This window comes from Pseudorca crassidens, chromosome 16 (assembly GCF_039906515.1).
Source record: "Pseudorca crassidens isolate mPseCra1 chromosome 16, mPseCra1.hap1, whole genome shotgun sequence".
In the NCBI taxonomy this organism is placed as follows: domain Eukaryota; kingdom Metazoa; phylum Chordata; class Mammalia; order Artiodactyla; family Delphinidae; genus Pseudorca; species Pseudorca crassidens.
Window position 1 is genome coordinate 73,887,040 of NC_090311.1, and position 17,152 is coordinate 73,904,191.

At 42.9% G+C, this 17,152-nt stretch overlaps 1 protein-coding gene, 1 non-coding gene and 1 pseudogene across 2 annotated transcripts in view; 1 reads left to right on the plus strand and 2 right to left on the minus strand.

Moving 5' to 3' along the window:
• The window catches only part of LOC137209339 (uncharacterized), a 99,120-nt gene extending 88,163 nt beyond the window's left edge, over window positions 1-10,957 (minus strand). Inside the window, exons 1-2 of the mRNA XM_067710935.1 lie at window positions 10,632-10,957; window positions 1,735-1,791 (exon numbers count right to left, since the gene is read on the minus strand). The gene's annotated coding sequence lies outside the window, so the exon portion shown is untranslated. The remainder of the gene's footprint in view (window positions 1-1,734; window positions 1,792-10,631) is intronic.
• LOC137209560 (small nucleolar RNA SNORA61) lies at window positions 9,731-9,860 on the minus strand. The gene has a single exon (XR_010936103.1). It is a non-coding gene; the product is annotated as a small nucleolar RNA SNORA61 (small nucleolar RNA).
• Window positions 10,958-16,596: 5,639 nt separating the features above from the next.
• Window positions 16,597-17,152, plus strand: LOC137208481 (myelin protein zero-like protein 2 pseudogene; annotated as a pseudogene).

Below are 17,152 nucleotides of genomic sequence, written 5' to 3' on the forward strand. Positions count from 1 at the left end.
CAGAATAAAGAAAAATAAGAAGGGATAGAAAAGATGGGAGTATAGGGATGGAAACTACCAGTTCAGAGAGTGTTCAGAATGGGCTTCCCTGGAAAGATGACATTTGAGAAAAGACTTAAAAGAAGGAAGAGAAGCACACCCCACAAATGTGCATATATGGGTGAGACATGAGTGGAATGAGGTGAGTTAGGGGTAGAACAGGAAATGAGATCAGATAGGGAAATGGGGAGGTGGGGGAAGGTGTGAATCTACAGTAGCCTATTATTCAAAATAGGCTTTGGTTCAAAAATGAGAGACTTTTGGGAATTCCCTGGCGGTCCAGTGGTTAGGACTCCACACGCTCACTGCCAAGGGCCCGGGTTCAATCCCTGGTCAGGGAACTAAGATCCTGCAAGCAGCGCAGCACAGCCAAAAAAAAAAGAGAGAGAGAGATAAAGAGAGACTTTTAGTCTCTTTTAATTCCTGAGTAGGGATTTATTCTTCTGCATATTTCCAATAAAAGTGTACTGTTTACTGTCTATTAAAACTTAGAACAGGGACATCCCTGGTGGTCCAGTGGCTAAGACTCCACACTCCCAATGCAGGGGGCCCAGGTTCCATCCCTGGTCAGGGAACTAGATCCCGCATGCTGCAACTAAGACCTGGCACAGCCAAATAAATAAATAAATATTTAAAAAAAACAACAACTTGGAATACATTTTCGTCGACCTTATTGATGTATAATTTAAATTGTACAATTCGATGAATTTTGATAAATGATTACACCTGTGACCTCACCACTACACTCAAGTTCCAGAACATTTCCATCATCCCTAAGAGTTCTCCAATAACCCTTTGCAATCCGTGCTTCCCTCCACTGCCAGCCCCAAGCAACTACAAGCCTGCTTTTTATCACCATAGATTTGGTTTGCATTTTCTAGGATTTTTATAGAAACGGTATCATAGAGTATATATTCTTTTGTCTGGCTTCTTTCACTCAGCATGATGCTTTTCAAATTCATCCATACTAATGTATATATAAGTATTTCATTCCTTTTTATTGCTGTGCATTCCATTGTATAAATATACCATATTTACTTTATCCTTTTTTTTTTTTTTTTTGGCCGCACTGCATGGCTTGTGGGATCTTAGTTCCCCAACCAGGGATCGAACTCTGGTCCACAGCAGTGAAATCCCATGTCTTAACCACTGGACCACCAGGTAAATCCCTATCCCCTCACTTAGTGAAGGAAATTTAGGTTTTGTCCCCTCAAAACTGTAATATAATGGACCTAGAGATTGTCATACTGCGTGAAATAAGTCAGACAGAGAAAGACAAATATCATATGATATCGCTTATATGTGGAATCTAAAAAAAGGCTACAGGGCTTCCCTAGTGGCGCAGTGGTTGAGAGTCCGCCTGCTGATGCAGAGGACACGGGTTCGTGCCCTGGTCCGGGAAGATCCCACATGCCGTGGAGCGGCTGGGCCTGTGAGCCATGGCCGCTGAGCCTGCGCGTCTGGAGCCTGTGCTCCGCAACGGGAGAGGCCACAGCAGTGAGAGGCCCGTGTACCACAAAAAAATAAATAAATAAAATAAAATAAGGCTACAAATGAACTTATTTACAAAACAGAAGTAGAGTCACAGATGTAGAAAACAAACTTATGGTTACCGGGGGGAAGGGATAAATTGGGGGATAAGGATTGACATATACACACTACTATATATAAAACAGATAACTAATAAGGACTCACCATATAGCACAGGGATCTCTACTCAGTACTCTGTAATGGCCTATATAGGAAAAGAATCTAAAAAAAGAATGGATATATGTACATGTATAATTGATTCACTTTGTTGTACACCTGAAACTAACACAACATTGTAAATCAACTATACTCCAATAAAATTTTTTTAAAACTGTAATATATTAATGCTGCTTTTATTAGTTATGTTTTAATAGGTATTATAATGATCCCACAATCCAGAACCGTTAAGTACTTAAAGCCTGTGGACACAGGAAATCTTAAAAGTTCAATCCAAATTTATATACATATTTTTGCTCCAGAGAATTATGAGACGGTCATAAAAGACACTAAAGCATGAAAATATTAGTAGGATAAAATTCTATGGAGGGAGTGGAATGGAAAAGAATGATGGGAAATTTCCCAGTGGTAAGAAGTTTATTACATGTTGCACCATGGTAATTACAACCTATTATTTAAAGAAGTAATGTGACTTTTATCTTTTGAAGTCAATATTTACAATATGCCAGAAATTTAATACTTTACAACTCTTTAAACTTATAAATTTAGGTATCAATTTTAAAATGTGAATGTGAAAATTAAAAAATAGTAGGAAAAAATTTGAGTACCCCTTCTCTCGGTCCTGTTCCTAAAGGTTGCTCTTTCATTGATCTGGGGTGGGCAGGAACATCATGGTTTTTAAAGTTCCCCAGGTGATTCTAAAGTGCACCCAAAGTTGATAACAGCTAGTATGAAAATAGTATTCTCTCTCGGTACACAAGGAGTAGAAAAAATGAGAGCTACACAGTTTACTGTTTGAGAGTATTAGTCATCTGGCAAATAACTATTTTCAAGGTTTATAAAAATATCAAATCAACAGTCCTTATGGAACTTAAGCACAAAAATGTTAACTGATAACCATGGCTGGTACCTATGGTGCCTTCCAAGGATGAAATGCTATTATTTGCAAGGCACTGAGCCACTGTTCTAAGTAAATGGTAGTATTATCTCCACTGTAGATAGTTCCCGGCCTGAAACATTAACCCACAGGTGTGGTGACAAAGAAAACCCCCAGAGGGCAGTAATTATTCATTAACGGCAACTGCCCCTGGGCTCATCTACTGGCCTTTTTTCACAGCAGTATTTCTTTTGTCTTACTGTCCAAAATCTCAAATCTGCAATTTAATTTTATTTTCTACTTCTCTATTTCTCCTCTGTTCTCCTTTTGTGCCTTAGCTATTATTTTTCTCACTCTTGTTTCTTGTTATGATTTACAGTATAGTCATAAAAGATGGGACTAAGATTTGGGCTTAAAGCCAAATTCCACAATTAATTAGCCATGTGACCTAGTAAAATAATGTAAAATGGGGGTCGCTGTTGCCCTGTGTAGTGGACTGAATTGTACTCTTCTGAAGGAAAAGTTCACATCCTAATCCCTGGGGCCCATGAATATTACCTTACATGGCAAGAGGCTTGATTAAGTTAAGGATCTGGAGAGGAGAACCTTATCCTGAATTATCTGAGTAGACCATAAATGCAATCACATGTTTGCCGGTGAGAGAAAGGTAGAGGGAGTTTTGAAACATACACATAAGTAAAGTTGATAAGAAGACAGAGCAGAGAGAGATACTGCTACTGCATGCCAAAAAATGCTGACAGCCACCGGAAGCTGGAAGAAGCAAGGAACAGATTCTCCCCTAAAGATTTCAGAGGGATTGCAGCCCCACCAAACCCTTGATTTCAGACTTCTAGCCCCCAGTGCTATTAGAGAATAAATTTCTATCGTTTTCAATTGTCAAGTGTGGTAATTTGTTACATCAGCCACAAGAAACTGATATACTCTGGTTACCTCCCAAGGAAAAGCAGCTAAGGAATGTATAAGTGCTTCATAAACCTAAGTGCTTTACACATACAAGCTCTCCTTGCTGGTCGCTTTCTACAAGGACCTCCAAGACCATGCAAATAGTCATCAACGTGGATCAGTCTTCACAGCACAGATGTAAGGGGAGCTCCTGGGGCTTTCCTGGGCCATTGTATACTCTTCCCTTAATCCTTCTCTTGCCACAAAGCTTAGTATTTCTTTTGGTGGTGGTGTGGGTATTGCTAATGGTAGCAACTCCCAAAGAAAATGAGTTAGAACTACTTTAGCCATGTCTCTTAAATCTTGCCAGCAATTACTCTTCTCTTTATTCCAAGATCTTTTCTTAGTCCAGGTGTAAGAAGATTGGGTAGGGGATCCCAGGAGAAAAAGAACTAGGCATGGCTTTCTTGTCATAAGAGAAGCCATTTTTGGCCTAAGCCATTTTGGAATCTAAGCCTGGCCACAATGCTTGCCCTTGAACAGGTCTCAGTAATAATGATTTAAGGGAACAAAAGAACAACCTGTTATCAGGCAAGAGAGATAACAATAGCAAAGATAGTAAATCAGTTGCAAAGACTCCCAGTTCTGTTTCAATGACAAAGATTAGCTTGAGGCACTTTCTTGAACTGCTTTGCTGAATTTAAACCCCGCTTGAGAGCTCAACCACCAGATCAACTGGAACATGAGGGATGATGATGTTGACCTTTTCTGACCTTCACAACTTCAATTAACTAAAGTTTGGACTTTCTCACCCTGTGCCCCAATTCTATGCCGAATTCACCTGTTCAAGCCCCTTCAAGGATATGCATGTACCCTTAGCTTAAAACTTTCCCAGTTTTGCTGTTTAGGGGGACAGTGCTTTGGGAAAGATCCCCGGTGTTCTCCTCACTTGCTGCAAGTAATAAATCCTTCCTTCTCCCGATCTTTGGCTTGGTTGTGTCTTTTGGCTCAACACCCACCAAGAGGAGAACCCAGTTTTCAGGTAACACAGGATTTAGAGTAGGCTTTCTCAACAGCAGCAAAATTGACACTTGGGACCAGATAATTTTTTTGTTTGGGGGACTATCCTGCACAATGTATGTTTAGCAGCAACCTTGTGCTCTATCCACTGAATACCAATAGTACTGCCCGTAGTCATGACAATCAAAGTGTCTACAAAAGCCAAATGTTCTAAGGGGGAAATTGCCAGCCTTCCCTCTCAACTATACCAGATCAACAACCACTTTTTCAGATAGGACTAGCTAAAGATCTATCTGGTATGGCTCTACTCCTGGTAGATAACCCCAATCTCCATTCATATATTAAGATCTGTCCTAGGGACTTCCTTGGCTGTCCAGTAGAAGACTTCGGCTTCCAACATAGATAGGGAGTGCAGGTTCAATCCCTGGTCAGGGAGCTAGTAACCCACATGCCTTGGAGCCAAAAAAAACAGAACAAAAAACAGAAGCAATATTGTAACAAATTCAATAAAGACTTTAAAAATGGTCCACACCAAAAAAAAAAAAAAAAAAAAAAATCCGTCCTAAAACGAGAGAATATATCTCCTAGGAGCCTGCTGATTCTTCATTAAATTGGTCTTTCTGATAGTCTCATTGGTATTTCTCAAATTACAATCAATATTTCATTTGCAGCAGAATCATTTGAGCTTCTTGTTGACCTACTGAGACACCCAGGAATTTGCATTTTACGTGTTTTGCAGATGATTCTTATTTTAATTTGCTGAAGACAGGTTCTGGGGGAATTCCCTGGCGGTCCAGTGGTTAGGCCTCCTTGCTTCCACTGCAGGGGGCATGGATTCAATCCCCGATTGGGAAACTAAGATCCCACAAGCCATGTGGTGCAGCTTGAGGGGGCAGGGGATGAACTTCAGACTCCAGGTGGATGATGTTCTTTACTCTAATCTCTTGGTTCTGGAATCTGATCCTGGTTTTGTAACTGAGCAGGACTCTGTGGGCTCCCAGGCACAAAAGTCTTTCTGTGTCCCCCATTTCTTATTTGTAGGAAATAGGCTTCATTCAGCCTCCATGACCTTCCCTGAGTTCCAAAGGGCAGGTTCAAACAACTGCTAATCAGGGAAGGGAGGGGATTCAGACAAGAGGAGGAGCAGTCAAGAAACAATAGTGCAGCCTTGGGGCAGGGTCCTGGTTCCCCATCAAGGGATACACGTAACAATATCTTTGAGCTGTTTTGCAGATACCAAAACCCCCACCAGGTGGAAGAAGTTAATGGTATGCTGCCCACAAGCACGTAGACCCCAGACGGGTTGGAACCAGAAGTTTGATGATGCTGACTCCCAATTACCTCACCACCAACCAATGAGAAGAACGTCCACAAGCTGATCACGCCCTCCTCTGTGAACCATTACTATAAAACTCCTCACTACCACCTCTGGGTTGGACACACAGTTTTGAGAGCATTAGCCTGCTGTGGCCCCCTTTGCCTGGCAAAGCAATAAAGCTATTCTTTTGTACTTTGCCCAAAACTCTGTCTCCAAGATTCAGTTCGGTACCAGCGCACAAACACTGAATTTCAGCTATGCTACCTCACCACCAACCAATCAAAAAAGTCACACACCCTGCAGCCCTCACCCAAATTTTGCCTATAAAAACTTCTCCCCTAAAACCATAGGGAAGTTCAGGGCTTTTGAGCATTAGCCACCCGTTCTCCTTGCTTGGTCCTGCAATAAACCTTTCCCTGCTCCAAACGCCAACATTTTGATTTGTTTGGCCTCACTGTGCATCAGGCACACGAACTCTGTTCGGTAACAAAACGATGGCCTAAAACTTTCCACACTTAAAAAAACCTATAAACCTACAGTTCCAAGAAGCTCAATGAACCCTAACCTAAAGAAACACAAAAAAAAAAGACACCAAATAACATCAGAATCAAATTGCTCAAAACAAGTGATTTTAAAAAAATCTTAGCCAGAAAAACAGACATGTTAAATAAAGAACATATATAAGGATGACATCAAATTTCTCACTGGAAACAATACAACAGAGAAGACTGTGGAATGACATCTTTAAAGTCCTGAAAGAAAAAACTGTCAGACTCTAATTTCAGAGAGAGCAAAAATACCTTTCAAAACCGAAGGCAAACCTTCCAGTTCAGGACAAGATAAAGAAGGTGTGCTTCATATTCCTCCCATTAAATACAGCTAAACATCCTGAATATTATATAAATAAACATAACAAGGTAGAGAGAAAACAGCAGACCAAGAAGGGATCTTGGGGCCCAAGAAATGACATGACATTGGGCTCCTGGGTTTTCTTTTTGCCTCATGTATTCTACACTGGGTGTTTGAGAAGGCAGCAGTATGAAAACATCAATGGGTGCTAAGAGAAGCCTGCTCTTCTGAGCCAAAGGATGAGGAAAGGGGCAGCCTTGTAAGACAAAACTTTTAGACAATAACTACCCTACTCCAGCCAAGCTCCACAGAAAAAAAGTGTGATGCCACCCTCACCCATGTCAGCCAAGGCCCAACAGGAAGCCTAGACTTCCCCTCACCAGACTGCAACACACACATCTCACCCTCCCAGCCAAGCTGCTGTCATTGAAGGTCCAGTAGAGAACCTGACAGCCGCCCCAGTTCCCTAGAATGAGGCACCTCTCCCATTGCCCATCCCCAGACAGTCAACAGAAGCCGAATGGAGAACCTGAACTTCCACCCTACCTGGCAGTAATGAGGTAGCATCTCCCTTTCCTTTGCCAGTGTGGTGTCAGAGAAAACCTGCTAAAAAGAGCAGATTTGGGTAAGAGCCAGAGTCTCATGAAAATGCTGAAAGTGTCCAGTATCAAAAAAAATCATCAGGGACTTCCCTGGTGGTGCAGTGGATAAGACTCTACACTCCCACTGCAGGGGGCCTAGGTTTGATCCCTGATCAGGGAACTAGACACCACAAGCCACGTGGCGTGGCAAAAACAAACAAACAAAAAAAAAAAACAAAGGAAACCAGAAGACATGAACACTAATATTTGGAATATCTGACAAGGAGTTTAAAGCAGCCATCACAAAAATGCTTCAATGAGCAATTATGAACGTGTTTGAAACAAGTGAAAAGGTACAACTCATCAAAGAAACAGAAGATTTAAAGACCCAAGTAAAAATTCTAGAACTGAAAAATGTAATTACCAAAATTAAAAACTCACTAGATGGGCTCAAAAGCAGAATGGAGCCAACAGAGGGGGGAATGTCAGAGAACTTGAATAAAGAACAATAGAAATTATCCAATCTGAATGAGAGAGAAAATAGAGCATCAAAAGTGAACAACGCCTCCAGAACCTGTGGGACTATAACAAAAGAGCTAACGTTCACATCATGGGATCCCAGGAGGGAAAAAAAAGAGTGTGGTCCTGGAAAGTATCCGAACAAATAATGACCGAAAATACTCCAATTTTGGCAAAACAACCTCAAAGGGTAATATGGGAAAACTATAAAGAACTCTACTCACATAAATTTGGCAACTTAGATGAAATGTACCAACTCCTCAAAAAGCTACAACCACAGCTCCCCCAATATGAAATAGATAATTTGAACAGCCCTATAACTATTAAATAATTGAATTTGCAGACTTCCCTGGTGGCGCAGTGGTTAAGAATCTGCCTGCCAATGCAGGGGACATGGGTTCAAGCCCTGGTCCGGGAAGATCCCACATGCCACGGAGCAACTAAGCCTGTGCGCCACAACCACTGAAGCCTGTGTGCCACAACTACTGAAGTCTACACGCCTAGAGCCCGTGCTCCGCAACAAAATAAGCCACCACAATGAGAAGCCCACCCACCACAACGAAGAGTAGCCCCTGCTTGCTGCAACCAGAGAAAGCCCGCATGCAGCAACAAAGACCCAGCACAGCCAAAAACAAATAAATAAATTCATTTAAAAATGAGCTGTAAACATATAATAGTGACTGTACTTAGATTTTTTAAATAAATAAATAATAAATTTAAAATTGAATTTAAAAACTCTCCCCAAAATCTCTAGACCACATGGTTTTGCTGAAAAGTTATGCCAAATATTTAGAGAAGAATTAAAACCAACTTTAAACAATATCTTTCAGAAAGTGGAAGAGGAGGAAACACTGCCCCAACTCATTTAATGAGGTCAGGTACACCCTTATACCAAACCCAAAAACATAAAAAAAGAACAGTAGAGCAATATCCCTCATGCAATGACATGACATTGTATTACATGTATAGAACCCAATACTAAGTCTGGCACATGTGCCCCAGAAGATATGTGCTGACTCAAAGCATCACTGTTTATAATACCAAAAACTGGAAACAACCTACATATAAGTCACTTAACAGAACACTGGAGAAATAAGTTGTTGACCACTTACTAAATGGAATACTGTAAAACAGCAAAAATTGGGACTTCCCTGGTGGCGCAGGGGTTAAGCATCCACCTGCCAATGCAGGGGACATGGGTTCGAGCTTTACGCTTGGTCTTGGAATACTCCTGTGAAGACAACAGACAAGGTTAAGACAAGGTCTTAAGTAAAGACAAGGTTAACACTAGGTCTTAACTAAAGAAAGGCACAGAAGAAAACATAAAGTATGAAAACAACATATACAGAATCCAAAGACATGCAAAACTATTCAATACATTTTTCTGTGGGATACAATTTTAATCAAATTATAAAGAAAAGCAAGTAATTGACAAACATAAAATCCAAGACAATGATGAGGGGAGCTGTGATGATCGGGATCACACAAAGGGTCATAAGAAAAAAGGTGGAGTTCTATTTCTTTCTTTGTTTTTTACATCCAGGAGTCTTTTATTGGTTCACTTATATGCCAGGTACCAACATTAACAACAACAACAACAAAAAAACCCACAAAAGGTCAAGGTTTCCACATAAAAGAGCCTATTATCTCTTAGCTTGTGTCTTCCCATAAAGTTTCCCTCCCAACTCTATAGATCCACAGTCACAGATGAATGCAGCTTTACTGGTAACAGATCTTAGGAAAAAGGAACACTTTCAATCAAGAGTCAAGAAAGCCGTTGATAAATCCCTCCCAAATACAGAAATACCAGTCAGCAATCACTGTACCAACTGCCCAAGCTTCACATACAGCCTCCCTTTAAGCCTAAGATTATGCCATGTTACAGGGGAGGAGGAAACAAGTTCTAAGAGAATTACACCTTGTTTGAAACTAGCCCACATGCTATATAGCAGACTACAAGCACTGTGAGGACAGCTTCATTCCTACTATTCCTCCCTTTATGACCACTAAGAGCAGTGTTCAGATCTAATGGGAAAGGGGACAGGGTAGAGTACTACATCTTAAGATTAGTGGTGGATACACAGATCCCGGATTGAGTTGTATTCTTTACACCTTCGAGATATGTTTTACAATATATCTCGTATATGTCATATTTTTAAAGTGGGAAAACATAACTACAATCAAATCTTTATAATAAAGAAAAATGTGAGAGCGTGAGACAAAGCCCTGGACCCACTCCCACAACCTGCTGAATTCAGGCTCATTCCAAAATGAGATGTCAAAAAGGAACCAGTGCAAAATGTAGTCAAGGGTATGACTAGAAAAAGAGAAGAGCAAATGGCTGACTACACACATGCTGCAGCAAAGTGTGACCAGGAGGCAAAGGAAATCAATCAGGAAATATTTCAGATTGAAGTATTCAAATTTAGTGAAGCTGATGAAGGAAAAATACAGAGAAGAGATGCAGATACAAAAGGAAGAAATAAAACTTCTGGAGAAGAAAAATTCAAAGGTTTGAAAACATTTCCTCAGAGTACAGGAAATGGGTAGGAGAAAATTTTCTGAGTAATAAAGCCTTCTGCAAGTTTGTGAGTCTTTAACTATGTGAATGTACTGCCTTAAGAAATAAAACAAACTAAAGTAAAAAGAGCTTTCTTCCAACCACGTTTACACCCTTAAAGGTGTCCCTACATGTTGGCGCAGACCTCTCATACCCCCGGGTCCTAGGATGCGGACCCGTCCAGGACTCCCAGACATCCCTGCCCTAAAAAAGGGATTTTCCCCAAACTCGTCCCCTTCTGTCCCGCCCCCGTCCCACCCTTCACTTAGGGTTCTGAGTCTCCATGCTCCTGCTCTTCTCCACATCCGGCACCTCGGTCGTCCCTACCCCTCTGCGAAACTAGAGGAGGGTGAAACGCGGCGAATTCTGCAGTCGCAGTTGAGGCTGGTTTAACATCACCATGGAAACCCCTGGGCGAGGCTTCCGAGGGGCGTGGTCAGGAGCTCGGCTGGCCGGAGTCTACAACTCCCGCACGTCGTGCGCATGCATCGCCTCCGAAAGCCCTTCGGCTCTCGGCGTGTTCTGCCCCCTGTCGGTCCTGTGCCCAAGCATTAGGGAACTACAGCCCCAGGAACCCGCGCCCCCGCCCCGCTTCCGGGTTCTCGCCAAACCCCACCTTCTTCTCCAGGAAGACGCGGCGCAATCCTACTTCCGAAAGCGAGCCGGAAGGACGCAAAGACCGCGCCGGGGCGGGGTCTCCGAGGAGGGCGTCCGGGGTCGGGGCCACGAGGGCGCCATTGTGACGCGTCCGGAGCGGAGCCGGGGATTGGTCGGCCAGGCGCAGGGCGGGGCCGGGGCTTGCGGAGCCGGGCGTTGCTGGGACGGGAGGCGAGGGATCTACGTGATCCCTCCTCGGGGGTAGGGAAGGGCTTGTGAGGCACGCCTGAGCTTCTAAAGTTGCTGACTGGGAGAGTCCCCCAAACAGTGAGCCCAGACGACGCCTGGATTGAAGACCAGCGTGGTAGAAGGAAATGAGACTCATTTCCTGTTGAGAAGGAGGGAGGGAACCGGGAACAGCGGAGACCGTTAATGGCGGCTCTAGAGGCAGAACTTGAGGAGCGGCCGCAGGCTGTGCTGTCGGGTCTTGGGTCGCTGCTCCGCAGGGTCACGGGACCTCGCCTGGCTCCCTCGGCTTGTTCCTTCAGACCAGTGGTCCCCAACCTTTTTGGCACCAGGGACTGTTTAAGACAATTGGGGGGGGTGGAGTTTCAGGCGGTAATGCGAGTGGTGGGGGGGATGGTTCTGGCAGTAATTCCAGCGATGGTTCAGGCGGTAATGTGAGCGATGGGGAGCAGCAGATGAAGTTTCGTTGCCTGCCGCTCACCTCCTGCTGTGTGGCCGGGTTCCTAACAGGATAGGGACTGGTAGCGGCCCCAGGGGATTGGTGACCCTTGCTTCAGGTCCGCAGGGCTTTCGGTTCAGGCCTGGTCCTCAGAGACAAAGTGCTGGGGCAGAGGATGCCACCACTAAGACCTTCACTTCTGGAAGAAACACGTACGCCAGTTCAGTGTCATTTGAGTTCCTGCTACATCCAAACCAGCCGTGTTTCTGCTCTGAAAAAGACAGATCGAACTTTCCAGCCCTTGGCGACGAGTTATTTGTTAAGCACATGTACAGTGTCGAATTAGCAGTGTCAGTTTCCAACAGTTGTCATATCCTGTAGTAAAAACTGCTAAGCAATCTCCTTTTGCTTTCCATCTTAATTATGATCAGGTTCAGCTCTAAGAAGTAAAGGAGCCCCCAGAGCCACCGTTGGTAGCTGGCCTGAATGCCCTGATACACATAAGCGACGTCATGGAATTTTGATGTCAGATGAGGTCTCTGACGAGATGGAAGGTGAAGAAAATAAGACTAATCGTGCCTAAACAGATGGACACTGCAACCACAAAAAGATGACCAAACATCCCTTCCCTAGCTAACATGAATGACTATTGCTTCAGTGATGATCCATTTTTCTTGCTTTCCAGATAAAAACTATTAAGCGAATCACTGAATTGCCCCGCTTTCTGACAGCACCAGAGCAGACCCCTGTTTCCTTGGGCCTGCCCCCAAATCACCTAACACAAGCCCAAGCACTATATAATAAGCCCTCTTTAACACCCATTTCCTGAGATGCATGGTTGCGCATAGTGTCAGGTCTCCCTCACTATAGCAGTTAACCCTTCATTGTTTGACCATAACTATGTTTCGGTAGTCTTTGGTGGGCATCACCAGTATGAATAAACTTATATTTATGAATTATACATAACCATACAAAACTTTAGAGCCTATACTCTAACGAGAAATCAAAACAAACATTAATGTGAATGATAAAATGGGGCAAGATCTTGGTATATGAAAGGCTTGTATGCTAAATGCCATGTGGGATTGTGGTTTGGATTCTAGAACGGTAGAAGGACATAAACGGTAAAATCAGACTAAAGTCTATAGGTTAATTAAGAGTATTATACCAATGTGAATTTCTTAGTCTTGACAAATGTGACATGGTTATATAGACATTAAATACAGGAAAAAAAAAGTAAAGGGTATACAGGAGCTCCCTGTACTATCTTTGCAACTTATCTGTAGACTTAAAATTATTCCAAAATAAAAATTTTATTTAAAAAAAGCTTATGCCCAGGGACTTCCCTGGTGGTCCAGTGGTTAAGAATCCACCTTCCAATACAGGGGACACAGGTTTGATCCCTGGTCGGGGAACTAAGATCTCACAAGCTGTGAGGCAGCTAAGCCTGTGCATTCTGGAGCTTTCACGCCACAATGAAGAGCCCATGTGCCGCAACTAAGACCTGATATAGCCAAATAAATAAATTTTTTAAAAAACATTAAAAAAAAAAGCTTATGCCCAATTTACCCTTTAGGGAGAAGGATTATTTTTGCTTTGAACTGGGGTGATGGTTATTGTATCTAGAGTGACCCCAGTATGAGCAACAGAAATGAGAAGACGTGTAGTCAAGAGCAACAGCTCTAGTCACAACAGCTCTTCTGCCTCAATTCCAGCTTCTGGATCTTCCCTACCTGACATTTCAGGGTTCCTTCCTGGGGCCCCGCCATAGCCCCCCCTCCCCTCCCCTCCATCCCTCTGGGATTGTAGCCACAGTCACTGAAAGTGACCACACCTGGTCTAGGTCCTGCCCCACTATTTTGTCATCACATAGACAAAAGTAAGATTCCTGACTGCTTTCAGAGTGGAAGTAAGCTGTAAGTGGGTAAGAATCACAAAGATACAGGAGGAGAAGTTGTGTCAAGGAAGCACTGTCAAGTCGAAGAAGAAGAAATGAAAATGCCTCTTTCAACTCTGCAAACACATGGACACATCTCCTGAGCTTTCTGTGGTGTGGTGTTGTCACACAGCCCCCAGCCATGACGCAGGCACAGGAGTTAATTGATACTGTAATGGAAGGCATCAGGCTATGATACACCAACAAAACAGAGAATATAGGATACTCAAGCCTGGACCCCAGATAGTCACTGAGGGACTAAGTATAATAGCCCAGCTTTTCACAGTAACAGTGGATAGAAATTTTCATTCAGGTAATCCTCCTGTAGTAAAAGAAAGATACATATAGATGTCAAGGGCAGAAGAGAGGTTGAAAAAGGCTTGCTTGAGGACTTCCCTGGTGGCGCAGTGGTTAAGAATCCACCTACCAATGCAGGGGACACGGGTTCGAACCCTGGTGCGGGCGGAGCAACTAAGACTGTGCGACATGACTACTGAGCCTGAGCTCTAGAGCCTGCAAGCCACAACTACTGAGCCCGTGTGCCACAACTACTGAAGCCCATGTGCTACAAGAAGAGAAGCCACTGCAATGAGAAGCCCCTGCAGCGCAACGAAGAGTAGCCCCCACTCGCCGCAACTAAGGAAAGCCCGCGCGCAGCAACGAAAACCCAGCGCAGCCAAAAGTAAATAAATAAATTTATTTTAAAAAAAAAGAAAAAAAGGGCTTGCTTGACTTAAAACAATTTGGACTGCAGAAGGAGCTTGTCTTCCAGAATCTGATGCCTTTCATTATGTGGTACGAGTGGTAGTAGCTACCTCTATAGCAGTGCTGTCCAATAGAAATATAATGTGAGCTGCAAATGTAATTTAAATTTTTTCTAGTAGCCACATTTACAAAAGTAAAAGCACAGGTAATATTAATTTTAATAGTTTTATTTGGATCAACATATCCAAAATATCTCGTATGTAGTCAATATATAACATTATCAATGAGACATTTTATGTTCTTTTTTTATTCTTTGAAGCCTGGTGTGTGTCTTCCACCTACAGCACATCTCCATATATTTTTTTAAGTCAGGAATTTTAATTTTTATTAGGAATACTTAATGTATATTTAGATTTCATAAAATTTAGAGTTGAAAAAGCAGATTCCTATATCCATGTTGTTCCAAACATACTTAAAGGTTTTTCCATAACTGAATTATGAGTTTTAAATTCACATTAAGGCAGGGATGTGGAGAAATTGGAACTCTGTGTGTTGCTGATAGGAATGTAAAATGTTGCAGCTGCTGTGGAAAAAATTTAAAAAGAATTACCATATGATCCAGCAGTTCTGTTTTCTGGATATGTAACTGAAAGAATTGAAGGCACAGTCTCAAGAGATAGTTGTACACCAATGTTCATAGCAGCATTATTTACAATAGTCAAAAGTTGGAAGCAACCCAAGTGTCCATTGCCAGATGAATGAATAAACAAAATGTGGTATATACAGACAAGGGAATATTACTCAGCCTTTTTACAAAGGGAGGAAATTCTGGAACATGAATTTGAGGACCTTATGCTACGTGAAATAAGCCAGTCACAAAAAGACAAGTATTGTGTGATTCCACTTACATGAAGTATCAAAAGTAGTCAGATTCATAGAGCCAGAAATTAGAATGGTGATGCTGCCAGACACTGGGGGGAGGCAGGAAATGGGAAGTTGTTAATAAGCAGAGAGTTTCAGGTTTTCAAGATAAAAATGAACTATAGAGATTGGTTGCACAATACCAAATGTACTTAACACTACTGAACTTACAAATGTTTAAGATGGTAAATGTTATGTTGTGTACTTGACAAAGTAAAAAGTCAGGTCCTCAGTCATACTAGCCACATTTCCAGTGTTCAACAAGCCTATGTGGCTAAATGGCCCCGTTATCACACAGTGCAGCTTTAGATGAAGGGAAAAGAGAACCAGAAATCCTACTATCTTCAGCTACCACTCTGAAAGGGTTGCCCTGGGGCTCTGTCCCTGCTCTAAGCCACTGCCTTTCTTCACTCCACCTGGAGGGGTTAGAACCTGTTATTTAAGTCTTAGGTGTGGTACTCATACTAATCACTTCAGAAAAAAAGCTTCTGTTTCCTTGAGGCAGTTTCACTTGTATACAGAGGAAGTGTAGCCTTCTGAGGTGCTAGCCATCCACTGTAACTGTGGGTGTAGTATTTCTCAGAAGGAAGGCACCAGAGACTCCCTTAACTCCATTTGTCACCCCTGTGAACTTTTATCCCACAGTGGATTATTTCACACTGAATTTACTGTGATCCAACGTCTGAAATTTAAAAGCAGCTTTTATAAAGTCTCATTTATGAAGAGCACAGACATTCAAAATCTTAGGGTGAAGGAGTGACAGGAAGCATTATCAAGGTTTGCTTCTGACTTTCCCTCTAGGGCCTAAGTGTACTGTGGTTTTCAGTACAATTTAGGGTTGCTCACAGGTGCTTGATAATATATTTTAGACAAGGATTGACTGGAGCTGTATTGTTTTTTTAGTAATCTTTGTATTTGATTACTACGTGATTTAATCAAATTTTCTATTCTCAGAGTCTTTAGTTACATGTGACTCCTGAGAATCTTTATTCGTTTTTTTTTCCTTGGCTGCGCCACACAGCTTGTGGGATCTTAGTTCCCAGACCAGGGATCGAACCCAGGCCCTCGGCAGTGAAAGCATGGAGTCCTAACCACTGGACTGCCAGGGAACTCCCGAGAATTTTTATTCTTAAGAATAAAAATCCCTGGGCTTCCCTGGTGGCGCAGTGGTTGAGAGTCCGTCTGCCGATGCAGGGGACACGGGTTCGTGCCCCGGTCCGGGAAGATCCCACATGCCGCGGAGCGGCTGGGCCCGTGAGCCATGGCCGCTGAGCCTGCGCGTCCGGAGCCTGTGCTCCGCAACGGGAGAGGCCACAACAGTGAGAGGCCCGCGTACCAAACAAAAAAAAAAAAAGAGAGAATAAAATTCCCTGAGCTTTATGGTACACTCTCTAAACGCAAGAACAGGACAATTTAATTCTCTTTATCTTCTGTGCACTTTCTCCAGCTTTGCCCCTATGGCTGATGCACTAACAGTGACCTGGAGGTGGGGGTGTCTGAGCAGTTTGTTTTCGACTACCATGTGGATCCCTTCAAACCCGTGAGTGGGCGTTTCAAGGACCGGGTGGTCTGGGATGGGAACCCCGAGCCGGTATGATGTCTCCATCATCCTCTGTAAGCTGCAGTTTGATGACAGTGGGACATAAACCTGCAAGGTGAAGAACCCACGTGATGTTGATGTGCTGATAGGGGAGATCTGGCTCAGCATCGTGCACACTGTACGTGTCTCTGAGATCCACTTCCTTGCTCTGGCCATCGGCTCAGCTTGTGCACTGATGGTCAGAATAGTAATTGTGGTGGTCCTCTTCCAGGATTTCTGTAAAAAGTGATGGGCTGAAAGAGCTCATAAAGTGGTGGAGATAAAATAAAAAGAAAAAGAAAAGCTCAATCAAGAAAAATATTCTCCGTTTGGAAGACACAGACCAACATTCTTAG